At 38.7% G+C, this 27,669-nt stretch overlaps 1 protein-coding gene across 1 annotated transcript in view; it reads right to left on the bottom strand.

The window, feature by feature from the left end:
* LRRC8D (leucine rich repeat containing 8 VRAC subunit D) overlaps window positions 1–26,452 on the bottom strand; it is a 158,677-nt gene extending 132,225 nt beyond the window's left edge. The window contains exon 1 of the mRNA XM_053693928.1: window positions 26,217–26,452. The gene's annotated coding sequence lies outside the window, so the exon portion shown is untranslated. The remainder of the gene's footprint in view (window positions 1–26,216) is intronic.
* Between the last annotated feature and the right edge of the window lie 1,217 nt (window positions 26,453–27,669).

The following is a 27,669-nucleotide window of genomic DNA, read 5'->3' as shown; positions in this document are numbered from 1 at the left end:
CATGGTGGAGCAACAGGTTTAAACACAGGCTTGATTCTAACTAAAGCCTGACAAAATGCCTGAACGTCTGGAACATCTGCCAGACGCTTAACTAGCTGACAATCCTTTTTCCAAACCTTCTTGGAGAAAAGATAATATCCTAGCAATCCTGACCTTACTCCATGAGTAACCCTTGGATTCACACCAATAAAGATATCTAAGCCATACCTTATGGTAAATTTTCCTGGTGACAGGCTTTCGTGCCTGTCTTAAGGTATCAATAACTGACTCGGAGAAGCCACGCTTTGATAAAATCAAGCGTTCAATCTCCAGGCAGTCAGCCTCAGAGAAATTAGATTTGGATGGTTGAAAGGACCCTGAAGTAGAAGGTCCTGTTTCAGAGGCAGAGACCATGGTGGAAAGGATGACATGTCCACTAGATCTGCATACCAGGTCCTGCGTGGCCACGCAGGTGCTATCAGAATCACTGATGCTCTCTCCGGCTTGATCTTGGCAATCAGTCGAGGGAGCAGAGGAAACGGTGGAAACACATAAGCCAGGTTGAAAGACCAGGGCGCTGCTAGAGCATCTATCAGTGTCGCCTTGGGATCCCTGGACCTGGATCCGTAACACGGAAGCTTGCCGTTCTGGCGAGACGCGATGAGATCCAGTTCTGGTTTGCCCCAACGATGAATCAGTTGTGCAAATACCTCCGGATGGAGTTCCCACTCTCCCGGATGAAAAGTCTGACGACTTAGAAAATCCGCCTCCCAGTGCTCTACACCTGGGATATGGATAGCTGATAGGTGGCAAGAGAATCTCTGCCCAGCAAATTGTTTTTGAAACTTCTAACATCTCTAGGGAACTTCTCGTTCCCCCTTGATGGTTGATGTAAGCTACAGTCGTGATGTTGTCCGACTGAAATCTGATGTACCTCAGAGTTGCTAACTGAGGCCAAGCCTGAAGAGCCTTGAATATCGCTCTTAGTTCCAGAATATTTAAGCGAAGGAGAGACTCCTCCTGAGTCCACAGTCCCTGAGCCTTCAGGGAGTTCCAGACTGCACCCCAACCTAGAAGGCTGGCATCTGTCGTAACAATTGTCCAATCTGGCCTGCGAAAGGTCATACCTTTGGACAGATGGACCCGAGATAGCCACCAGAGAAGAGAATCCCTGGTCTCTTGGTCCAGATTCAGTTGAGGGGACAAATCTGTGTAATCCCCGTTCCACTGACTGAGCATGCATAGTTGCAGCGGTCTGAGATGTAAGCGTGCAAACGGCACTATGTCCATTGCTGCTACCATTAAGCCGATTACTTCCATACACTGAACCACCGAAGGGCGCGGAATGGAATGAAGAACCCGGCAGGAATTTAGAAACTTTGATAACCTGGACTCCATCAGGTGAATTTTCATTTCTACAGAATCTATCAGAGTCCCTAGAAAGGAAACTCTTGTGAGTGGGGATAGAGAACTCTTTTCCTCGTTCACTTTCCACCCATGCGACCTCAGAAATGCCAGTACTACGTCCGTATGAGACTTTGCAATTTGGAAGTTTGACGCCTGTATCAGGATGTCATCTAAATAAGGGGCTACTGCTATGTCCCGCGGCCTTAGGACCGCCATAAGCGACCCTAGAACCTTTGTAAAGATTCTTGGGGCTGTAGCTAATCCCAAGGGAAGAGCTACAACTGGTAATGCCTGTCTTGAAAGGCAAACCTGAGAAACCGATGATGATCTTTGTATATCGGAATGTGAAGATAAGCATCCTTTAGATCCACTGTAGTCATATATTGACCCTCCTGGATCAGTGGTAGGATGGTACGAATAGTTTCCATCTTGAACGACGGAACTTTGAGGAATTTGTTTAAGATCTTTAGATCCAAAATTGGTCTGAAGGTTCCCTCTTTTTTGGGAACCACAAACAGATTTGAGTAAAAACCCTGTCCCTGTTCCTCCTTTGGAACTGGATGGATCACTCCCATAACTAGGAGGTCTCGTACACAGTGTAAGAATGCCTCTCTCTTTATCTGGTGTGCAGATAATTGTGAAAGGTGAAATTTTGGGGGGGAAGCTTTGAAGTCCAGAAGATATCCCTGGGATATAATTTCCAACGCCCAGGGATCCTGAACATCTCTTGCCCACGCCTGGGCAAAGAGTGAAAGTCTGCCCCCTACTAGATCCGTTCCCGGATAGGGGGCCGTTCCTTCATGCTGTCTTAGAGGCAGCAGCAGGCTTTTTTACCTGCTTACCTTTTTTCCAGGTCAGGTTTGGTCTCCAGACCGTCTTGGATTGAGCAAAAGTTCCCTCTTGTTTATTATTAGAGGAAGTTGATGCCGCACCTGCCTTGAAGTTTTGAAAGGCACGAAAATTAGACTGTTTGGCCCTAGATTTGGACTTCATCACTGGAGGAAAAGGTCATGCCCTTCCTCAGGACATCAGCAATAATCTCCTTCAACCAGGCCCGAATAGGGTCTGCCCCTTGAAGGGAATGTTAAGTAGCTTAGATTTTGAAGTCACGTCAGCTGACCGTGATCTAAGCCATAGCGCTCTGCGCGCCTGTATAGCAAAACCAGAATTCTTAGCCGTTAGTTTATTCAAATGAACAATGGCATCAGAAATAAAATAATTGGCTAGCTTAAGTGCTCTAAGTTTGCCAAGTATGTCATCCAATGGAGTCTCTACCTGTAAAGCCTCTTCCAGAGACTCAAACCAGTACGCTGCAGCAGCAGTGACAGGGGCAATGCATGCAAGGGGCTGTAGGATAAAACCTTGTTGAATAAATATTTTCTTAAGGTAACCTCTAATTTTTTATCCATTGGATCTAAAAAAAAAAAAAAAACAGTGGAAATTGTTTCTAGTCAAGATTTAAGCCAGCCATGTGGAAAAAACTAGGCCCCAATAAAGTTTTATCACCAAAGCATATATAAAAACGATTAAACATGCCAGCAAACGTTTTATATTGCAATATCATAAGGGTATTACCCCTGGGAGTAAGCATGATACCAGTCGTTATTAAATCACTGTATTCGGGCTTAACTTACATTAATCCGGTATCAGCAGCATTTTTATTGTTTTCCATCTCTAGAAAAAAATTATAACTGCACATACCTAATAGCAGAATAAACTGCACGCCATTCTCTCGCTGAAGTTTTACCTCATCTGTGTAATCCCCTCAGACATATGTGAGAACAGCAATGGATCTTATTTACAACCTGCTAAGATCATAGAAACCCCAGGCAGATTCTTCTTCTATTTACTGCCTGAGATAAAATAGCACAACTCCGGTACTATTTAAAAATAACAAACTTTTGATTGAAGAAAATAAACTAGCTATATTTAACCACTCTCTCCTACAACGTCCTTGCTAGTTGAGAGTTGCAAGAGAATGACTGGCTATGACAGTTAGGGGAGGAGCTATATTACAGCTCTGCTGTGGGTGTCCTCTTGCAACTTCCTGTTGGGAATGAGAATATCCCACAAGTAATGGATGATCCGTGGACTGGATACACCTTACAAGAGAAAGCTGCTTTTAAATTAATTCTATTTTCAAATGAGTACCTGCACACATTTGTCTCTTGTGATTGGCTAACTAGAGTAGTGCAATGCTGCTCCTTCAGCAAAGGATAACAAGAGAATGAAGCATATTTGCTAATAGAAGTCATTTGGAAAGTGGTTTAAAAAATTGTATGTTCCATCTAAATGAAAGAAAATGTTGGGGTTTCCTGTCCCATTAATTCAAAAGATGAATTAGGCACATATACTAGCACTGATGCGCTTCTCCGAAGACGTGCTGAGGCAAATGCATAGAAATATAAAAAGAATTGTGATAGCGCTTGCTAAATCTTGCTCTAAGAAAACATCCTCTGGAGAAGCTGGAATACATAGTGCAGAACTCCAATCCCTGCAACACGCTACTCAGTGATCACTTGATCAGAGCAGGAGGTGCTGTCCATAACTGGCCACAGCAAACTTTCTCAGCAAGATTTTCAAGGTTAATGAACCTGGACTTTAGAACTATTTGCTAACACAATGATAGATTTAAAGTCTTATTGAAATATTTTTGTATAGAGACATTGTGCACTGAAGTGCTCTTTGACTCATTTTGGGATACAGACCAAGTTTGCTTAGATGCAGTAAAAAAAACATACAAGCACATCAAAAAAACTAAATAATTTCCAAAAAAGAAATGTACTGTAGCTTATAATTAAAGTTTAAAACATTGGTCTCCCAGGAAGAATTAATGCTACTTAAGTCCTTTTAAAGGCGAGGAGTTCATTTTACATGAGGCTTCTCTGTTATGAAAGTTGAGACGTGTAAGTAGGAAAAGCATTCCAAGGTCGGACGAGGGTGGCTGAACAGCCAAATGTTGAAAGCCAAATTCCAAAGCATGAGGACATAAAGTAACAACTAAAGAAAGATACAGTATGGGCTAGATCAGTGATTTTTAACCTTTTTTTTTTGCCGTGGCACACTTTTTTACATTAAATAATCCTGTGGCACACCACCATCCCAAAATTTTTTTAAAAAAATCACACATTGTAGCCTAATACAGCATATATATATATACACATACACACAAACACACACATACTGTATGTATTGTGCTGTTATGCCATGCCTCCTACAAACTACCCCTGCACTGGGAGTAAAAAACAAGTAAAGTTTAAAAAATATGTCACACTGTTGTCAGTCTGCCGTGGCGCACCTGAGGATCTCTCACGGCACACTAGTGTGCCACGGCACACTGGTTGAAAAACACTGGGCTAGATTTATTAAAGCTGAGGCGTACAGGGGCGCGTATACGCAGTAAAGACAGAGCATATAATTTTAAACAACTTTTCAATTTACTTCCTTTATTTAATTTGCTTCCTTCTCTTGTTATCATATAAGCTCAGGAAGAACCTAGGTTCTAGCTGCTGATTGGTGGCTGCATATATAAATACCGATTGTCATTGGCTCACCCATGTGTTCAGTTAGAAACCAGTAGTGCATCACTGCTCCTTCAACAATTTATACCAAGAGAATGAAGCAAATTTGATAATAGAAGTAAACTGGAAAGTTGTTTAAAATTGTCTGTTCTACTTAAATCATGAAAGAAAATTATTTTAGATTAGATTAGATTAGATTTGTTTTATTGTCATTGTACAAAGTAGGAAAACAGAGACAACGAAATTATATTTGAAAATCTAACCAATCCTATACACAGATAGTACTATAATGGTAAAACTAATGGATAGCAAAAAATTCAAGTGACTTGTGCAAAAAAATTTCTATACCGCAAAAATAAATACAATGCAATTGTAATAAAGTGCAAGTGCAAAAAAAAAAAAAAAAAAAAAAATCAGTTCCATACAAAAAAGTATATATATGTGTGAAAAAAAAAAGTGTAATAAAAAATTAGTCATCTTGCACACATATGTGTATATTTGCATTATATATATGATGTGAATCTTGAGTGTTTTATATGAATCACCTGTGTATTTTATATTATATGTGTTATGTGAATGTAGAGTGAGGTGAGAAAGGACCATAAACAGGATAGTCAATTAAATTAAAACCATTATTTGGTTTTGTGTCCCTTTAAAAAGGGAGATGAAACAGATTTTTTTTCTTTCTTAGTTCAGATAGAGCATGCAGTTCAGCTGTCCACTTTACGTCTATTATCAAATGTGCTTCATTCTCTTAGTATCTTTTGTTGAAGGCGCAGCAATGCACTACTGGAAGCTAGCCGAAAATACAGTATAGAACGATTTAATGACAAAGAGCATATATGTGCAGCAACCAATCAGCAGCTAGTTCCCAGTAGTGCATTGCTGCTCCTTAGCATACCTAAGTATGCTTTTAACAACTTATATCAAGAGAATGAAGCAAATTAGATACAAGGTAAATTGGAAAGTTGTTTTAAAGTTGCATGATCTATCTGAATCATGAAAGAAAATGTTTGACTTTACTGTCCCTTTAAAGTGAATGTAAATTTTGATGATAAAGTGCCCGGGGCACTTTAATTCATCAAAATTTACATTTCACTCGTGTTGTGAAAAAATACTTACCTTTTAATCTTGACAGCCGCTCCAGCGATTCCCCAGGTCGTCGCAAGACTCTTCATATGTCAGAAATGACAGATCGGTAATCCTCCAATCACGGCTTCCCCCCAGGGGAATCAGTGTCTGATTCAACGCCATGATTGAAGGAAGCCGGATTCCTCATTTTAGACTCGGAAAGAGGCTTTGCGATGGGCGGGGGAAGCGATGCAGCGGCTGTCAAGATTAAAAGGTAAGTATTTTCACAACACAAGTGAAATTTAAATTTTGATGAATTAAAGTGCCCCTGTTTTTAAACAGATTTTTTAAAAACAGGCACTTTATCATCTAACTTTAAGTCTGGTGAAATCTCCCTACCCTCACAGCATGATGCACAGTGATTACTCAAATCAGTGCATAAGCTCTTATACATCTGTTTCTAACTGGCCAAACCAAGATGTTTATTCCTGAACTGATTTTGATGTGTAAACGGAGAAATGATAAATGATTTGTTTTGTATACAGCTATCTCAAGGCTTTGTATATATGATAATTGGACTTTTAATCATCCTATCCCAGAACATGAGGAGGAATAATGTATCACTTATATTTTGTCCCTGGGGAGAGGAAAAAAAAAAAAAAAAAGGATTACATTTCTGTAAAAATACAAACACAGAAAACTGTTGAGGAAATGGCTTTAAAATATAATAATTGAAGGGCATTTAGAAAAAAAGAAATAAATTGTTTTGTAATAAAAAGGGTAATTTTCTGCTATCTACAGTGCCAAGAAAGCAATTTCCCAGATACAATCACACAGGCAATGCAACATAATTTGTGCTTTGTCCCATAAGGACGGCAAATGAAAAAAATATTCCTCTCAGAGCAAAAAACATTAATAGACTTCTGCATGGCAGGACCTAGCAAATAAAACAGGTAAATGGGTTATTAAAACAATTCTAATCACATCTGTAAACACAACAGCTTATAAAACTGTATGCCATAGCCTACATTTAGCCACCAATCAGTTAGCGCTACCCAGGTGCTGAACCAAAAATGGGACGTCTCCTAAGCTTACGTTCTGCTTTTCAAATAAAGATAGCAAGAGAACAAAGAAAAACCGATAATAGGAGTAAATTAGAAAGTTGCTTAAAATTGCCGCTCTATCTAAATAATGAAAGAAAACATTTGGGTTTAGTGTCCCTTTAAACCACAGACGAACACTAGAACAGTCCCAATAAAACTGCAATACTCTTATGCTACTTTATATACGTAAACTACAGTTAAAGTAGAGAAAAACAGACTCTTATTTCACTCAAGTGATGTACGAATTTCACTGCGTCAGTCACAACTATTTTATATTCCATTTGTGTGTTTTTTTTGGAGGAACATTACCCAGACAATGATCTACTTGTGAATTTAATAGTTCTATACAAGTAACATTCTATAAATGCAACATGAGCTTGTATTAAAGGGACATAAAGGAGAAATAGTAAAAGGTGCTAATGTGCTTGAGTTTTTCTTATTGCACTACCGTGTGTTAAAGGAAAATAATACTTAAAGGGATAGGAAAGCCAAAAATAAACTTGCAGGATTCTGATAGAGGATGTAATTTTAAGACACTTTTAAATTCACTTCTATTTTCAAATGTGCTTTGTTCTCTTGGTATCCCTTGTTGAAAATAAATACACACATATCCTACACTAGTGGGAGCTAGCTGCTGATTGGTGCCTGCACACATTTGTCTTTCTATCTGAATCATGAAAGAAAAACTTTTAGTTTCATGTTCCTTAAAAACAAAAAAATAAACAAAAACACTAATACATTTTGAAAGTTTATCTTTTAGATAGAACAGGGACATTTTGTGAGTATCATCCCTTACAAATAGTTAAAGGGGCCGTCAACACCAGAATTTTTTGTTGTTTAAAAAGAAAGATAATCCCTTTATTACCAATTCCCCAGTTTTGCATAACCAACACTGTTATAGAAATACACTTTTTACCTCTGTGATTACATTGTATCTAAGCTTCTGCTGACTGCCTCCTTATTTCAGTTCCTTTGACAGATTTGCATTTTAGCCAATCAGTGCTCACTGCAGGGTAACTTCACATGCATGAGCTCAATGTTATCTATATGAAACACATGAACTAATGCCCTCTAGTGGTCAAAATGCATTCAGATTATTGGCAGTCTTCAAGGTCTAAGAAATTAGCATATGAACCTCCTAGGTTTAGCTTTCAACTAAGTATACCAAGAGAACAAAGCGAAATTGGTGACAAATTGGAAAGTTGTTTAAAATTACATTCCCTTTTTAAATCATGAAAGTTTTTTTGGGACTTGACTGTCCCTTGGAAGTCACTTCTGAACATGAGCTGGCCATTGGCTGTTCAACCATGCAGCATATGTGCATATCTCACCACCTGTTCAGCACTGGAGCTCAGGTGCATTGACACTGCTGAGTTTTAAACATTTGCATGGGTTAAACACATATAAGCGATAACAAAAAAAACTGTCTGGTATGGAGAGGAATCACGAAAGCATTATATTGTAATTTGTGTGCCCTTCACACCCAGAATTCTGAATAGCAAGATAAGGAGCTCTCAGGTTAAAATTTGCCTTTTAAAAATTCTTTCAGGGACCTCACTGTACTGATGAGACTTCTTAGAAAATCTTACCAGACCAGAGAGCTTTTGTCAGGGTCCTAAGCGCAACTGGAGCTGAGTTTTACTTACTGCTGGCTGGGTTCGGGTGCGCGGCATGTGCCACGCTGATGTTAAAGCTGGAGCCAGGAGGAACGCTACTTAAAGTGGATCTGTTGCTATTAGAGCCAGAGGTTGCACTAATAATGTCAACTTAGGCCTGCTAACCTTCAAAGCCTTAAACAACCAAGGCCCACAGTACCTGAAAGAGCTCCCGACACCCTACATCCCATCCCGTTCACTTAGGTCAGCCAACACATCCCTCCTCTCAGTGCCAAGAATAAGGACAAACTCAGGCTCCAGAGCATTCGGCCACGCTGCCCCTACTTTCTGGAACTCTTTACTGTGCGCAAATCAGAGAGGCACCGTCCTTACAGACTTTTAAAAAAAAGCTAAAGACCCACCTCTTCCATCAGGCATTCAGTCCGCTTATCTGACCTTCAGAAACTCCTAACTTTTATGTCTTATGTTGGTATATTTGTAAAGTGCTTTGAGTCTCACAGGGAGAAAAGCGCTATATAAATCGCAAATTATTATTATTATTCATTTGCCTGCGTGTTTTTTATGCACCTTTAACCTGGAAGTGACCTTGGCCTTGTCCCCGGCACTAAGCCTGAATGGGAGGTGTTAAAAGTTCATCTCAGACTCCCATTCAGGCATTGTTTTGTGTGTGGAGCCACAACAGGAGGGTGGAATCGTTCTGTGGGTGTGGACAAGTGCAGCTGGGACCCCCAAAAAGAAACCCCCATAGAAATACGTTAAGGGGTTAAAAAGAATTGTGTTTATTGCATGCAAAGGAGTTCTGCAGACAATAGTGCAATAATCAAGGGCTCTAGCTCATTTTTCCGCACTTATGTCCCTTTATACATAGCAACCCCCTGCGCACAAATACCAATAGTGACATATATAAATACATAGCCATTGATTTAACTCTGGAACATGAAAGATCTGTGCATTATTAGGTGAGGTTCTAGCAGTAGAACATAATATTATTATTATCATCATAATTTATTTGTAGAGCGCCAACAGATTACACAGCGCTATAAACATAAGCGTATAAGGTATAAGGTAACATTAATAGGGATCCAATGGGTAGAGGGCCCTGCCAAGAGTTGCACTGTTGTAGTCAGCTCTTAAAAAGGTGATCTACAAACAGCTGGACTATTAGGCTTACATGCTAAGAGGGTTCAGGGGATTGCAGTGGAGGAGAGGAACTGGTATTAGGAAAGGTTAGCGTAGGTTGTATGCGTCCCTGAACAGTAGAGTCTTTAGGGAGCGCTTGAAGCTTTCAAAACTATGGGAGAGTCTTGTGGAGCGAGGCAGAGAGTTCCACAAGATGGGAGCCAATCTGGAGAAGTCCTGTAAACGGGAATGTGATGAGGTGACAAGAGAGGAGGAGAGTAGGAGGTCATGAGCAGAGCGAAGGAGACGGGAGGGAGAGTATCTGGAGACAAGGTCTGAGATGTAGGGGGGAGCAGTGCAGTTTAGGGCTTTGTATGTCAGAGTGAGAATTGGGTGTTTAATCCTGGAGACAAGAGGAAGCCAGTGAAGGGATTGGCAGAGAGGTACAGCAGATGAAGAGCGAAGTGTAAGGAAGATGAGCCTGGTAGAGGAATTAATTATGGATTGTAAAGGAGCTAGGCGGCAGCTAGGGAGACCAAAGAGGATGGAGTTGCTGTAGTCGAGGTGGGAAAGGATAAGAGAATGGATTAAAATATTTGTTGTGTCTTGTGTAAGGAAATGTCTAATTTTAGAGAGGTTTTTAAAGGTGGAAGCGGTAGGCTTTGGCCAAGGACTGAATGTGAGGAGTGAAAGACAGATCTGAGAGAAACCCCAAGATAGATCTGTGCATTATTAGGTGAGGTTCTAGCAGTAAGATATAAATACATATGAGTCATTGCTTTGCAAATCATGCTGCAGGCGCAGTAAAAACCAACAATAACTCATATTATATTTAGATCTGCTATCTTGCTAGTTATTGTCTGTGTATGCTAGTTATTGTCTGTGTATACTAGTTATTGTCTGTGTGTGCTAGTTATTGTCTGTGTGTGCTAGTTATTGTCTGTGTGTGCTAGTTATTGTCTGTGTGTGCTAGTTATTGTCTGTGTGTGCTAGTTATTGTCTGTGTGTGCTAGTTATTGTCTGTGTGTGCTAGTTATTGTCTGTGTATGCTAGTTATTGTCTGTGTATGCTAGTTATTGTCTGTGTGTGCTAGTTATTGTCTGTGTATGCTAGTTATTGTCTGTGTGTGCTAGTTATTGTCTGTGTGTTTATGCCACTGTTGGTATTTGGGCCTTAGCGTTTACTATGGGAAGTCTATTTAAATAGACAGTAAACAAAAAAGAAATTCATCACAAGATATTAAATCTTGCAAAGAAATAAAAAAATATCCTTTGTAATGTACTTTAATTATCTTGCCTGCCTTTTTCTGTAATTTAACTATAGAAATACATATTTTGCCCACTGTTTCCAGATAAGCTAGGGTGTGTATAGGAGGATCCAAAACCCTTGTCCCTGCAACATGCCACACCCTGATTGCTTGATCAGTGTAGAAGCTTCAATTACTTTTAACCAAGTTGTATGCATCTAAGTGAATGCTATCTGTTTTATTGTGTTTTAGATTTATACATGATTTTTCCTATTAGGATTTTTTTTTAGGGGGGGATATAACTGCTGTCTGGAATAATTGCTGATATCCCTTTAAATGTTCAGCTGTTCAGCTTCATACCTCTTTACTGAGTGAGTATTGTTACCCTGAAATGTCCTATATAAAAGTGTGCTGCTAAGGTGTTTATACTATCAAGTGGCATTGCACTCTGACATGATGACACTTGTTTTAGTAGAAAGCAATGCAGCAATGCTATAGTGCTAAAATGTGCTAGAGCATTTTAATTGTGCACTATTGCGTTCAGAGGACTATAGGCCGGATTCTCTACAGTTAGAAGGTAATTGAAGGATTAACTGGTTTGCCGTATGGAACCAAGACTGCAGACAACGGGTAACAGGTCAGTCCAAGTCAGAGCCAGAAGAGCCGTCTAAAATTAGGAGTCAAATCAGAAGTATAAGTCAGGTGCGGAGGTCAGGGCACAGATCCAGAGCTCATGAGCCAATAAATCAGTCGTCGAGTACCTTAGTAGAAGGGTCAGACAGGTAACACAGTCCAGAAACTTTGCAGAGGTCAAAATCAGGTAAACAGACCAGGAACAAGAACACTTTTTTCTCCATAGAAATAACCAAGCACTGAATATAAGATGATAAAATGTCACCTCAGACTCTCATTCAGATCCCAACGAGCGAAAGTGTTGAGAGGCGGCGATATATTTAAAAAAGAGATCCGACACAATGTCGAGAATGCTGGCGAAATATTAAAAAGTGACGACATTACTGTTTAACCCTTTCACTGCTAAGCCTTTTTTACACCCAAATTTCAGTGAGTGATACACACAAATTATATATAGTTTTTTTCAGCAGGCCAAGCAGATTCACAATATGCCATTTTTATATTTATATTTCATGGCACGTGAGATAGCTGCAGCAAAAACTGTTCAAAATATGTATAATTTGTGCATAGATTTTAGTAAATAATATTTAAAAAAGCCCAGTGCCCACTACTGTTACTGTAATCACCTTACTAAATTGTTATCATGGGTAGTCACATGTTAAATAGGGGCCGATATGGCAGTTTGGCGGTTATGATATAGATAAGAGAGGCCCTTTTGTGAAGTACAGAAATAAAAAACTTATACCTTTTAAAAGAGCAGACCATTCTGTTTTAAATGAGGGGTCTTTGAACAGTTTGTAGCTGCTATGGGAGTTGAGATTGAGGGGTTTGAAGAGCCTCCCCCCATCCAGCTCCCTAGCCCCTACCCTGAGCTTCCTGGCTCAGCCCCTATACATTTAGCCACCAATCAGCAAGTGCAACCCAGGTGCTCAACCAAAAATGGGCCGGCTCCTAAATTTACATTCTTGCTTTTCAAATAAAGATATCAAGAGAACGCAGAAACATTGATAATAGGAGTAAATTAGAAAGTTGCTTAAAATTGCATGCTCTGAGTTTGGGTTCAGTATCCCTTTAAATTTTAGGTAAATAAAATACAAAGACCTAGTGTTATTATATATACATTATGCACCTATACTCTGTAGTAGAAATACACTGCAAGAATGATACCTATTTCTGGTACTAACAAATAGCCATACGTTTTTGTTTGCACAGCAAATATTGAAACACGTTAACGCACGAGCAAGTAAATACTTCAAAACCGATAACAGACTTGTACATACAAACTTCATCCGGAATCTCTGGCTGAATACACACAGATTTATTTCATACATTTTTATCTAGATGTGCAGAGAAAGGTTTAGTAAATATACAATATATTTTAATATTTCCCAGTTTCAATTTTAAAAAAGGACATGGAACCCAAATATTTTCTTTTATGATTTGCATAATTCTCATTGTATTATTTCTTGAAGGAGCAGCAATGCGCTACTGGGAGCTAGCTGAACACTTTATGTGAGCCAATGACAAGAGGCATGTATGTGAAGCCACCAATCTGCAGCTAGCTCCCAGTAGTATAATGCTGCTCCTGAGACTACCTAGGTATGCTTCTCAGCAAAGAATACCAAGAGAACAAAGAAAATAAGACAATAGAAGTAAATCAGAAAGTTGTTAAAATTGCATGCTCTGTCAGAATTCTGACAATTTAATTTTGACCACACTGTCCCTTTAATCAAGGCAAAAATATTCTGATAAAGAAAATAAATAGTTTTAGATTATTAATCTACAACAGACATTAGAATGATAATATATCACAGAAAGATTCAACTTTTCAACTATTATGGCCCTTTAAAGTAACACGAAACCCAAACTTTTTCTTTTCTGATTCATATAAAACAAAGAACTTTCTAATTTATCTGTCATCTAATTTGCTTCAATCTCTTGACATACTTTGTTTAAAACCATATCTAGGTAGGCTCGGGAGCAGCAAATCCCTACTGGAAGCTATCTGCTAATTTGCTGGCTGCACATGTATGCCTCTTGTAATTAGCTCACCCAATGTGTTCAGCTAGCTCCCAGAAGTGCATTGCTGTTTCTTCAACAAAAGGATATCATGAAAATGAAGCAAATTTCCTAACAGAAGTAAATTGTAAAGTTGTTTAAAATCTTATGCTGATTCTGAATTACACCAAAAAAAAAACAATCTGAATTTCATGCCCTTTCAAAGGGACAGTCTACATCAAAATTGCTATTGTTGCCCTTTATTAACCATTCACCAGTTTTGCATAACCAGCACTGTTATAGAAATACACTTTTTACCTCTTTGATTGCCTTGTATCTAATCCTCTGCAGACTGCCCCCTTATTTCAGTTCTTTTGACAGACTTGCATTTTAGCCAATCAGTGCGTACTCCTAGGTAACGCCACGTGCCTGAGCACAATGATATCTATATGGCACACAAGAAGTAACACCCTCTTAGTGGTGACAAACTGTACAAATGCATTCAGATTAGAGGCAGCCTTCAAGGTCTAAGAAATTAGCATAGGAGCCTACCTAGGTTTAGCTTTCAACTAAGAATACCAAGAGAACAAAGCAAAATTGATTATTAAAGTAAATTGGAAAGTTGTATAAAATTACATTCCCTATCAGAATCATAAAAGTTTTTTTTGGACTAGACTGTCCCTTTAATTATAGGAGGTGGGGGAGTTATCGAGGGCCTTAACTGTTAGGGTTGGGATTGAATTCATGAGGCTAGAGGAAGCCAGAGAGGTGCAGCAGGTGACAAGTGATGTGTAAGGATTGTAAAGAGGACCCCAGAGAAGATGGAGTTGTAATAGTCAAGTGGAAAATTTAACTGGCATCCTTTGTTGAAACATAGCTCCTTCCCATGAGTGCAGAGAGCCTAAGGTGCTTGTACCATCTGGAAATGAATCAATTTGTTATTTGCTGAAATGATACAAGCCCCAATGATAATCTGAGCAGCTGTATTATTTAAAATGTGGGTGCAGTAACAATATCTAGTTATGCTTCACATGCACGTGCAGAGAAAAATGCTAACACTAAAACAGTGACTGGAATGTCCCTTGAAATTTTTTTTTTTTAAATTGCTCACTCTTTCTAAATAGTGAAAGTTTAAATATAAAAGCTAAGAAATTCCTTCTAGTAGAATTACTTGTAAAAGCTACTACTGTTTCAATGATAGCCCTTATCGTGCATGGAGCAAATGGGTCATACGTAAATATGCCCCATGCACCTGCAAGAGAGCTGGAGTTGGCATGCGGGTCAGCGGTGAGGATATAAAGTAAAAATAATAAAGCATTACTACTACTGCAAAACAAGGCCAATTAACAGAGACCTTGACATTTATCAAATGGATTCGTACAATAGAAAATAAACTCTCACAGTATCATAGTACAAAGTCATGGCCATTTAAGAGACAACAAACACAAGCATTTTATCTGGTGATTCAGACAGAGCTCACAATATTAAAAAAAGCTTCCAATTTACTTCTATTATCAAATTTGCTTCATTCCCATTGGAATTCAGTGTTGAAGAGATACCTAGGTAGCATCTGCAGCACTACATAGCAGGGAATAGTGCTGCCCTCTACTGCTCTTGCAAATGGATAACATTCTTCAAAACTGCTGCCGTATAGTGCTCCAAAAAACGGGTTAGCACCTAAGCTTTACGTCCCTGCTTTTCAACAAAATATACTAAGAGAACGGACAAAATATTATGATAAAAGTTAAATAGAAAGTTGTTTAAAATCACATTCTCTGTCTAAATCATGAAAGAAACAGGTTGGGTTTGCTGTATTTGTATTAAGTAAAACTGGAGTTTAAAAAAACTTTTGAAAACATTATAATTGATACCAGTTGGTCACATTCTGGGGTAAGCAAGATCGCCTCTTATTTTTTTAACCTAACCATATTCCCGTGTTGCAGCTATGGTACTTAGAGTAACACTTTATGCCTGTAGGGCGACTTGCTTCTAAAAGGCTGAGAAATGCTGCTATAAGCAAAATAAACAAAAAATAAAAACAGCGGCAATTCTGTAGTACATGTGACTTATTGCACTTAAGGTAACGCCAAATTGTGTAATCATTAACCTGCTGAAAAATACCACTGCGCTCTCTCCAGAAGCAATATAAAGTGCTTCTAAAGGCTGAACACAGCTTAACTAGAGTGTCAAACGAATGAGTTTTAAAGCAGGAAACAGCAATTTAGCTTTTTACAGTGAAGAGCAATTGCATCTTTTAACGTTACATATTCTAGAGCTGTATACATGAGCTTTTTAACAGATAGAACAGATACCGTAACAATTATTTGTTTGACAATCATGTACTATCATAGCGTGGTAGGCAACTGTGTTTAAAGGGATAGGATAGTCAATACTGAACTTGCATTATTCGGATAGAGCATGTAATTTAAAGGCACTTTTACATTCAATTCTATTTTTAAATAGATTTTGTTCTCTTGCTATCCCTTTTTTGAAAAAGAATATGTACATAGCCTACACTACTAAGAGCTTTAATTAAAAGAGAGAAGCGCTCAACCTGGGAACAAACAGAAGCATAATAGCTTGTTCTATGGCTAGTTACCACCTAAAAAGCAGCCTCCATTTGCTCAACATGTGCCTTTCACAGAGAAGAACTTTCCTGTAGCATATCAGTCTGATCCTGACTTCACAGTACAGTCCATCCCCGAAATACCAGGCAATCCCTCTCTGAACAAGGGAAACAGCAAAACCACAGACGTACGTTTCGGCCTATTGTGTGCCTCATCAGTGAGGTGCAGCCATATCCCTCTAGGCACACTGAGCAATAGGTCCACGTCTGGATTCCTGCATCACCCTTAGGGAGACTACCCTAAGAGTCATAATTTGCATAAATTAAGAGAGAATCGCTTGAACGAAGTCTCCCTAAGTGTGATGCGGGAATCCAGATGTGGACCCGTTGCTAAGTGTGCCTGGTATTTCGGGCTAGACTGTACTGTGAAGTCAGGATCAAACTGATATGCTTCAGGAAAGTTCTTCTCTGTGAAAGACACATATTGAGCAAAAAGAGGCTGCTTCTTGGGTGGTAATTAGCCATAGAACAAGCTATTATGCTATTGTTCGTTCCCAGGTTGAGCGCTTCTCTCTTTTTATTTATGCAAATTATGACACTTAGGGAAGACTCCCTAAGTGTGATGTGGGAATCCAGACGTGGACCCGTTGCTCAGTGTGCCTAGAGGGATATGGCTGCACCTCACTGACGAGGCCCACAATAGGCTGAAATGTACGTCTGTGGTTTTGCTGTTTCCCTTGTTCAGAGAGGGATTGCCTGGTATTTAGGGGCTGGACTGTACTGTGAAGTCAGGATCAGACTGATATGCTTCAGGAAAGTTCTTCTCTGTGAAAGACACATATTGAGCAAAAAGAGGCTGCTTCTTGGGTGGTAACTAGCCATAGAACAAGCTATTATGCTATTGTTTGTTCCCAGGTTGAGCGCTTCTCTCTTTTTATTTACTACTAAGAGCTTGCTGGCAATTGGTGGCTACACACATTTCTCTCTTGTCATGGCCTCACCAGATGTATTCAGCTAGCTCCCAGTAGTGCATTGCTGCTCTAGAGCTGACTTTAACTATGTGTTTAATCATTTTGCAGGGGTTAAACAAGCAGTTATATACAAGCAATAATAAAATGCTCTAACAAATTGGAACATTTATATTTTTGCACTTTGATATCCTTTTTAATGACCTCTATAGCAGCGGAAGTTTTAAACAGACATACAAGAGTATAAATAAAATGTGTACAAACAATGTGGAATATGACAATGATAAAGTAACTTATATCAGGGTTTCTCCTCCGCTACTATTTGTGGAAAGCCTATATTTTTCACAGTTAAATTACATGAAAAGGACACAAAATAAATAATGAGGTATATATTGCAATTTGTTTTTACTACACACAAATATGTTATATTACAATCTCAAGGGGTTTAATGGTCCTATTATGTCCCTATAAAAGACGGATGAAGCACAAAGTGACGTATCTCCCAGGGGTCAAGTCCTAAAAAAAACAACAAAGTGTGGGAACTCACCAAGACTTCCCCCCCTCCCTCACAATTAATATTGTTTTTATATATATATATATATATATATATATATATATATATATATATATATATATATACACACACACACACACACACACACACACACACTGCTTTTATATGTATATAATCTTTACACTTCGGTTAATAAAGTCAAATTAAATCCAATGAAGGGTTGAATGGTTGCCTTTGGGCCTGAGAATCCTCCTCTGTCACAGAGTCTCATCCACTTAAGGTGCAATAGTCCTATTTCTGCTGAGGGGAGCTAAATAACCCCAGAGCAAGCCACACAGAAATGTAAGCACCATGTGTTCCACACAGTGCGGGGTGTTAGGAAGTATTACTGCCCATTACTAGAGGATCTCACTATACCTCTAGCCAGACTGTGCTCCATCCCCTCCCAGCAGCAGTGTTTACTGAAGCGTCTCTGTTCTCTGTCCAGGGGGAACTTAGTTCCTCCTGCAAAAATAGTGCAGGAACTCCGTTCCCATGCGTTTCCGCTCGACTTGGCCCCTGGTATCTCCCCAGCCTCACCAAACAGGCAAAATAAGGTTGGAGCCTATAGTGTAACATTGGTCATTGGTCAGTTGAAAGCTAAACCTAAGAGGTTCATATGCAAATTTCTAAGCCCTTGAAGGCCGCCTCTTCTCTTAGGGCATTTTAACAGTTTTTCACAACTATAAGGTGTTAGTTCATGTGTGTCATAAAGATAACACTGTGCTCACGCACGTGAAGTCCAGGTAAACCAGCTCCGATTGGCTAACATGGATGTCTGTCAAAAGAACTGAAATAAGGGGGCAGTTTGCAGAGGATTAGATACAAGGTAATCACAGAGGTAAAAAGTATATTAATATAACTGTGTTGGTTATGCAAAACTGGGGAATGGGTAATAAAGGGATTATCTATCTTTTGAAACAATACAAATTCTGGTGTAGACTGTCCCTTTAAATCCATATAATGTGCACTTCAGTCTCTATAATTAAATGACAGAAAAGGCAAGAAAAATACTGAAGAAAAATACTGAACTACATTGCAAAGTTCTTTGTTTATTAATATTCAAAATTAGACCATCTATAGGGAATTCAATGTCGAGTTTAAGGGACATAAACTTCAGATTGTAATATAAAAGGTTTAATTATGCATAGTAAAAAATAGAATATTATTACTATCGGTTATTTGTAGAGCGCCAACAGATTCTGCAGCGCTAGATATAGTGTCATAATTTATTTATTCCTCTTGCCATATAATAAAAAGGGACATTTCAGCCAAAATCGGAATCCACATAGCTTTATTTTACCTTTGAATAGAAGCTGTTGTATTAAACATTAAAAGCTATAGCTGTTTCAAAAGTGTATTTAAGTATGCACAGCGCACCAGCTTTTTTTTAACACAACACTTGCTCAGAGAGGATAAGGTGCATGTATCATCTGGTAATCAATTGTTACTTGCAGACATGATTTAAAAAAAGCCCCACTGGTGCTTTGAGCAGCTACAGTATTTAAAATGCTGGTGCACTGAGAATATCTAGCTATGCTTCACATGCACATGCAGAACTAATGCTAACACTAAAACAGTGGTAACTTTAACTAGAAGCATTTTTGCCAATACATGTATATTGCAAATAAGTTTCTATTCAAGGATGTAATTAATCTATGTGTATTTACATTTTGACTGGAATGTCACTTTAAAGGGACATTAAACACTAAATAAATGCTAGATAGAATGATGCAGTCAAAGAAAAGATTAGTCTGAGAATAACATGTAGATGGACGTTTCATTAGCTGTTTAAATATTAACAAAATAAGTGTAAAGTTTTAGGGTCTATAAAACAATGGGAGCTGCCATCTTGTAACTTAGGTTACCTTCTCTGCTGTGGCCAATTAGGGACAGTTATAGATAGGTCACTAGAGTGTGCAGCCAATGGCTGTGTGGAATATAAGAGTGTTCTGCACTTTCATTTCTAACAGGGACTAAAAAGCTCACAATTTCAGAATGTAGTGACAGGAAAAGGGGACAAAATAAATAATGAAAGTAGATTGCAGACTTTTTTATACATATTGTTTTTATCATTTTATATTACCATCTTAAAGGGACACTGAACCCAAATTTTTTCTTTCGTGATTCAGATAGAGGATGACATTTTAAGTAACTTTTTAATTTACTCCTATTATCAAATATTCTTCATTCTTTTGGTATCTTTATTTGAAATGCAAGAATGTAAGTTTAGATGTCGGCCCATTTTTGGTGAACAACCTGGGTTATTCTTGCTGATTGGTGGATAAATTCACCCACTAATAAACAAGTGCTGTCCAGGGTCTGAACAAAAAAAAGCTTAGATGCCTTCTTTTTCAAATAAAGATAGCAAGAGAACGAAGAAAAATTGATATTAGGAGTAAATTAGAAAGTTGCTGCTCTATTTGAATCACAAAAGAAAAAAATTTGGGTTCAGTGTCCCTTTAAAGTGTTTAAAGGGACAGTCAACACCAAGGAAAAGTTTATCCCATACCTTAGATCTACAAAAAAAACATGTGCCTGCACCACATCCCATCTTCAATAACACTAACGTTATGTGTCTAGTCATCAAAAGACCATACAGTTTTCAGCGGTAGATATGGCCGCCAAACTCCTCCCGCTCCTCCTCCGTCCCCTTCTTTTTTTAATTCAATACTCGTTCACAGGGACGCTGTTCTATTGCTAATGCGCATAATTTTAGTCCGCTCGCTATTAGAAAGTGTCTCCGTTACCGTGTGTAAAGAATCTAGCCTAGGATTTGATTCTTATTGGCCGATGACTTTAAGAAGAAGCCTCCTACGTAACGGTGGGGGGAGTTTGGCGGCCATATCTACCTCTGAAAACTGTATGTTCTACGAAGATTAGACACATAACGTTAGTGGTATTGAAGATGGGATGCGGTGCAGGCGCATTTTTTTTGTGGTTCTAAAGGTATGGGATAGTTTTCCTGGGTGTTGAATTTTCCTTTAATGTCCCTTTAAAGTGATGGTAAACTCCGCTATTGCTAAGTTCAAGAATTTGATTAATTATTACTATATGCGTTAAACCGCATTATCAATTTCTAATGTTTATACAGTATGTAATTTTACTAAAAATTATCTTTATTCACAAGCTGTTGTTGCTCCGCCCCTTGCCTGAATAAACTTGACGCTTACCTATTCTCCACCCTCTCTACACGTTAGACAATTTGCGCGCTCCCGACTCTGACATTTTAAACTTATGCGCATTGGAGCAAATTACATATACCAAGTCAACATTGAGTCACAAGATTCAATGTTTACTTGGTTCAGTCTGAAGTAAAAGTTTGACTGGATAGATAGTGCGAGCAATCGGTCCCTTCTACAACGAGCATACTTGTCTAAAACGAAAATATAAGTAAGTCTATAAAAGACAAAGCGCAATCGTTGTTGCTTTTAAACGCTCCTGATTGGTTGGCCGTATGCTGCGAAGAATGCAATACTGCGCTTGCATAAATCATGTTGCATAGAAGTAAGCCTGTCTGGCGACTGGTTAACTGATTGGTAGAATAAAATAAACAAACAATCGATATGACGTCACAGGGGGCAGGAGAAAGACGGTAATAGACGGAGCGATTAGACAAGGATTTGTAAGTGTTTTTACATACATACCATTACATGACATTGAGTGTGTAAATTTAATGAATTGTAACAATAGCAATATTATAATCAATATATATGGAGTTTACCATCCCTTTAACTCTGAAAATGTTGGGTTTTCTAGTTCTGAGAATCGGAAGTGAACACTGCAGACTTTACAAACCTACATTTGCTACGTATCTGTCCCTAACTGGCCTTAGTAGAGGCGCTAAGATAAGGAAAACAATGCTAACAAAACGACTATTAATTCATACAGAAACAAGTCAGCATTATCTCTTCCAAATAAAGATAGCAAGAGAACAAAGAAAAAATGATGATAGGAGTAAATTAGAAAGTTATTTAAAATTGCTGCTCTATCTGAATCATGAAAAAAAAATTGGGTTTAGTATTAGGTTTTAACCCCTTAACAACCAAGGACATGCCAGGCACTTCCTACAAAAAAACAAGGACGCGAGGCATCACTGCAATACCCTTTTTACCTCACCGATGCAGTGAGAGACACTCTGTTGCCCTCTCTGCATCTGCCATCGATGGTGCCAATCGTTGGTGGGTTGGAGCAGCAGCAGGGAGGTGGGTGGGCGGCCCATTTGATTTATCAAGCCGTTCGTCACATTAGGACTACAGATTCTGACAAGAGAACCTGCAGTCAGTATTTATCAAGCAGCGGTCAGACATAAGAGAACCTGCAGTCAGTATTCATCAAGCAGCGGTCATCAGACACAAGAGAACCTGCAGTCAGTATTCATCAAGCAGCGGTCATCAGACACAAGAGAACCTGCAGTCAGTATTTATCAAGCAGCGGTCATCAGACACAAGAGAGCCTGCAGTCAGTATTTATGAAGCAGCGGTCATCAGACACAAGAGAAGCTGCAGTCAGTATTTATCAAGCAGCTGTCATCAGACACAAGAGAACCTGTAGTCGGTATTTATCAAGCAGCGCTCATCAGACACAAGAGAACCTGCAGTCAGTATTTATCAAGCAGCTGTCATTAGACACACGAGGACCTGCAGTCAGTATTTATCAAGCAGCGGTCATCAGACACAAGAGAACCTGCAGTCAGCATTTATCAAGCAGCAGTCATCAGACACAAGAGAACCTGCAGTCAGTATTTATGAAGCAGCGGTCATCAGACACAAGAGAACCTGCAGTCAGTATTTATCAAGCAGCGGTCATCAGACACAAGAGAACCTGCAGTCAGTATTTATCAAGCAGCGGTCAATAGACACAAGAGAACCTGCAGTCAGTATTTATCAAGCAGCGGTCAATAGACACAAGAGAACCTGCAGTCAGTATTTATCAAGCAGCGGTCAATAGACACAAGAGAACCTGCAGTCAGTATTTATCAAGCAGCGGTCATCAGACACAAGAGAACCTGCAGTCAGTATTTATCAAGCAGCGGTCAATAGACACAAGAGAACCTGCAGTCAGTATTTATCAAGCAGCGGTCATTAGACACAAGAGAACCTGCAGTCAGTATTTATCAAGCAGCGGTCGATAGACACAAGAGAACCTGCAGTCAGTATTTATCAAGCAGCGGTCATCAGACACAAGAGAACCTGCAGTCAGTATTTATCAAGCAGTGGTCAATAAACACAAGAGAACCTGCAGTCAGTATTTATCAGGCAGCGGTCAATAGACACAAGAGAACCTGCAGTCAGTATTTATCAAGCAGCGGTCAATAGACACAAGAGAACCTGCAGTCAGTATTTATCAAGCAGCGGTCATCAGACACAAGAGAACCTGCAGTCAGTATTTATCAAGCAGCGGTCATCAGACACAAGAGAACCTGCAGTCAGTATTTATCAAGCAGCGGTCAATAAACACAAGAGAACCTGCAGTCAGTATTTATCAGGCAGCGGTCAATAGACACAAGAGAACCTGCAGTCAGTATTTATCAAGCAGCGGTCAATAGACACAAGAGAACCTGCAGTCAGTATTTATCAAACAGCGGTCATCAGACACAAGAGAACCTGCAGTCAGTATTTATCAAGCAGCGGTCATCAGACACAAGAGAACCTGCAGTCAGTATTTATCAAGCAGCGGTCAATAGACACAAGAGAACCTGCAGTCAGTATTTATCAAGCAGCGGTCATCAGACCTCTGCTTCCCAGCCTCTTCTTAACCTATTAGGTGGAGAATTTAAATCTCCCTGGACTAGTCCGAACGGGAGATTGACAGCTCCTGCCCACACGTGATTGGCTGTGCGCGGGCAGGGGGGTTGGTGTTGCACAAGAGAGCAAAATAGCGCTCTTGTGCAATGCTGAATTCTGCCAACAGAATTCAGCCCGCCAGAGGCAGCAGACAGGGGTGCATGTGTACGGTAACGCCCCTGTCCACTGTTGCTTGATAAATCAAGCCCTAAGTGGTGTTTTTATGTTGCTTATATATGTGTAGAACAAATACAAATACTAAACTGAATTTGATGATCATGTGCAGATGCCATTTTCAGTACCAGTTAAAGGAATATGAAACCTCAACATTTTGTCTCATGATTCAGTTAGAGCAAAAAATTTCAAACAACTTTCAAATTTACTTCTATTATCAAATTTTCTTTGTTTCTTTGGTATCTTTTGTTGAAAAGCAGGGATGTAAGCTCAGAAGTGTGTACGTGCCTGGAGCACTTTATGGCAGCAGTATTGCAAGAATGTCATCCATGGCAGCACTATTTCCTGCCACATAGTGTTCCAGACACCTACCTAGGTATCTATTTAACAAAGAATATCATAAGAACAAGGCAAATTTGATAATAGAAGTAAAATGGGAACTTTTTAAAAATGGTCTGCTCTGTCTGAATCACAAAATACATTTTTGGGGTATCCCATTAAAAATAACGGACCATCAAAAAAATAAAAAAAATTAAACCTTAAAAAAAATTACACAGGTTGTCAATCCTAGAATTCTGCACCAGATGTGGATATGGCAGTGACTGGAGCATACGCATGTATGCCTGTATCTTATTTGCAGCTATACTCTAATCTAGGGTGGCACAGGAACACAGTTAGCTCAAAAATTAACTTTAATGATATGAATAGATCATGCTATTTAAAAGATCAATTTTTCTTTTGTTATTTAATGTTCTTTGTTCTCTGGGAATCCTTTCTTGAAGTGTACATTTAGGTAGGCTCATAGGAGCTCAGTATTGTGCCCCTGTATTTTGCACTCTGTGGCACTAGATTTTGCAACAAACATTGTGGTAAATACACGTGCACACTCCTGAGCATAGAGGATTACTTCAACAAATGATGCCAAGAAAACAAAGCAAATTTGATAACAAAAGTAAATTGGAATTTTTTTTTTTAAATTGCAGTTTTATTTTTACTTTACTGTCCCTTTAATACCCTAGAAGAATTGGTTAAACACATAGCAAAATAGTTGATTTAAAAATAAATTGTTCTAAAGTAAATTGCACATTTTATTTTATACTAGAATTCCCCTTTAAATTCTGAAGCAAACATTTATTTTTTGTTATTTCTATATAGACATTAATACATCACTCAGCTGTTGTGTTCACACCCACTGAGAAACAATCAGAAAACACCAACACAATTCTTCTTCTTACAACTGCTGCAAATAGATCTTATTTTCCTTAGCTTATGTTTTTGTAAATAGCTAAACCAAAGACATGTCAATGAGTACACAGAATATTCAGCAAACATTAACCCGCAGGACCAAAACTAACCAGACTCCTACATGCACTCTAATATATACTTATTAACCCCTTGTGTTTTAGAAGAATAAACAAAATGCAGTAATTCAAATAAATTGTGTGCCAGCATATGCACAAATATTTATTGTACTGATCAATCCCATGTTCAAGTAGGATAAATATCAAGCTGATACATTGTGAAAATGCTAACCCTTTTTGTACATATATATATATATATATATATATATATATATATATATATATATATATATATATATATATATATATACACACACACACACACTGATAAATAAATATTACCTTGTTAATAGAACTAAAGCTGTAGAAAAGTATAGAAGGCAAATCTATTAACCTCTTTCATACCAATATGCTCACTCAACTGAAAAATATTAACCCCTTGTTTTTTATGAGAATTGAACAAAATGCAGTAATGCAAATTGTGTGCCAACATATGCTCTTTCATACCAACATGCACACTAATCTGTACATATTAACCCCTTGTTTTCTGAGAAGACTAAGCTAGGGAGTTAAATGTAAGTATCTAAGTGATTGAATGCCAATATATATGCACAGAAAACTCTTGTAATAATTAACCATGTGTTTATAGGAAGATCAAAGCTCGTTAAAAAGAATATACTGTAGATGAGTTAACCCTTTCTGTGCCATTATAAGCAAACTGAACTCTAATTATTGACCTATTGTTTTAAGAGGACAGAAGATAAAGGGTAAACTAGTCTGTAAATATTAACCCCTTGTTTTTTAGACTGCACAAGGGGGTACAATGTATACCTACAACATATGCACAAAATCTGTGCAAAGTGAGTGCTAATTAACAATGATTAACTCATTGACTGCAAATAATGCTGCTATACGATGATCTGCAGCTATCTGTGGAGTTAAAGGGGTTAAATAATAATGCTTTACAATATTATAGGGGGAAACTGTCTTTATATTCACCAGGAGAAATAACATGGCCCCTGCAGCTTTACATAAATAATAAACAACTCCTGCCCTGCATCAGATGTCTAACAAGATCAAGTTGTTGACAGCTGTGGCAGGGAAAGGGTTAGGGCCCGAGGGCAAGGGGTACCGCAGCCTGCCCGAGTGCGGAGCCCACCTCAGCTAGTACTCACCTGGGCTGAACCCGGCTCAGGCTCTCCCCGCAGCCCGCAAGTCAGTAGAACGGCTTCACCAGCCGAGCAGGGCGGCAACATGTGACCGGCGCTGGGAGACAGTGACACGCGCACGAGATGTGGGTGACACACGCGCCGCGACTGGGTGACACGGACACTGACACACGAGCACTGAGGCTTCCTGGTTACACGGAGCGAGCAGCGGCGCTCACTGACACTGGAGGGGAGGGCTGTGTGATTGCATAACCGCCATGTGCAGCTTGTGCTATCTGACAGGCCCCTGCATTATAGTAGTACGGATCTCTTGTTTGTGTGTCATATATATACTACATGTGTGTGACATACTATATACTACCTGTGTGTGACATACTATATACTACCTGTGTGTGACATACTATATACTACATGTGTGTGTCATATATATATATACTACATGTGTGTGACATACTATATACTACATGTGTGTGTCATACTATATACTACATGTGTGTGACATACTATATACTACCTGTGTGTGACATACTATATACTACATGTGTGTGACATACTATATACTACCTGTGTGTGACATACTATATACTACCTGTGTGTGACATACTATATACTACATGTGTGTGTCATATATATATATATACTACATGTGTGTGACATACTATATACTACATGTGTGTGACATACTATATACTACCTGTGTGTGACATACTATATACTACCTGTGTGTGACATACTATATACTACATGTGTGTGACATACTATATACTACATGTGTGTGACATACTATATACTACCTGTGTGTGTGTCATACTATATACTACCTGTGTGTGTCATACTATATACTACCTGTGTGTGTCATACTATATACTACATGTGTGTGTCATATATATATACTACATGTGTGTGACATACTATATACTACCTGTGTGTGACATACTATATACTACCTGTGTGTGACATACCATATACTACATGTGTGTGACATACTATATACTACATGTGTGTGACATACTATATACTACCTGTGTGTGTCATACTATATACTACCTGTGTGTGTCATACTATATACTACATGTGTGTGTCATATATATATACTACATGTGTGTGACATACTATATACTACCTGTGTGTGTCATACTATATACTACCTGTGTGTGTCATATATATACTACCTGTGTGTGACATACTATATACTACCTGTGTGTGTCATACTATATACTACATGTGTGTGACATACTATATACTACATGTGTGTGACATACTATATACTACATGTGTGTGACATACTATATACTACATGTGTGTGACATACTATATACTACCTGTGTGTGTCATACTATATACTACCTGTGTGTGTCATACTATATACTACATGTGTGTGTCATATATATATACTACATGTGTGTGACATACTATATACTACATGTGTGTGACATACTATATACTACATGTGTGTGAC

This window comes from Bombina bombina, chromosome 10, assembly GCF_027579735.1.
Source record: "Bombina bombina isolate aBomBom1 chromosome 10, aBomBom1.pri, whole genome shotgun sequence".
Taxonomy (NCBI): domain Eukaryota; kingdom Metazoa; phylum Chordata; class Amphibia; order Anura; family Bombinatoridae; genus Bombina; species Bombina bombina.
The sequence above is the reverse complement of the archived record's forward strand: the minus strand, read 5'-3'. Positions and strand labels throughout refer to the sequence as shown.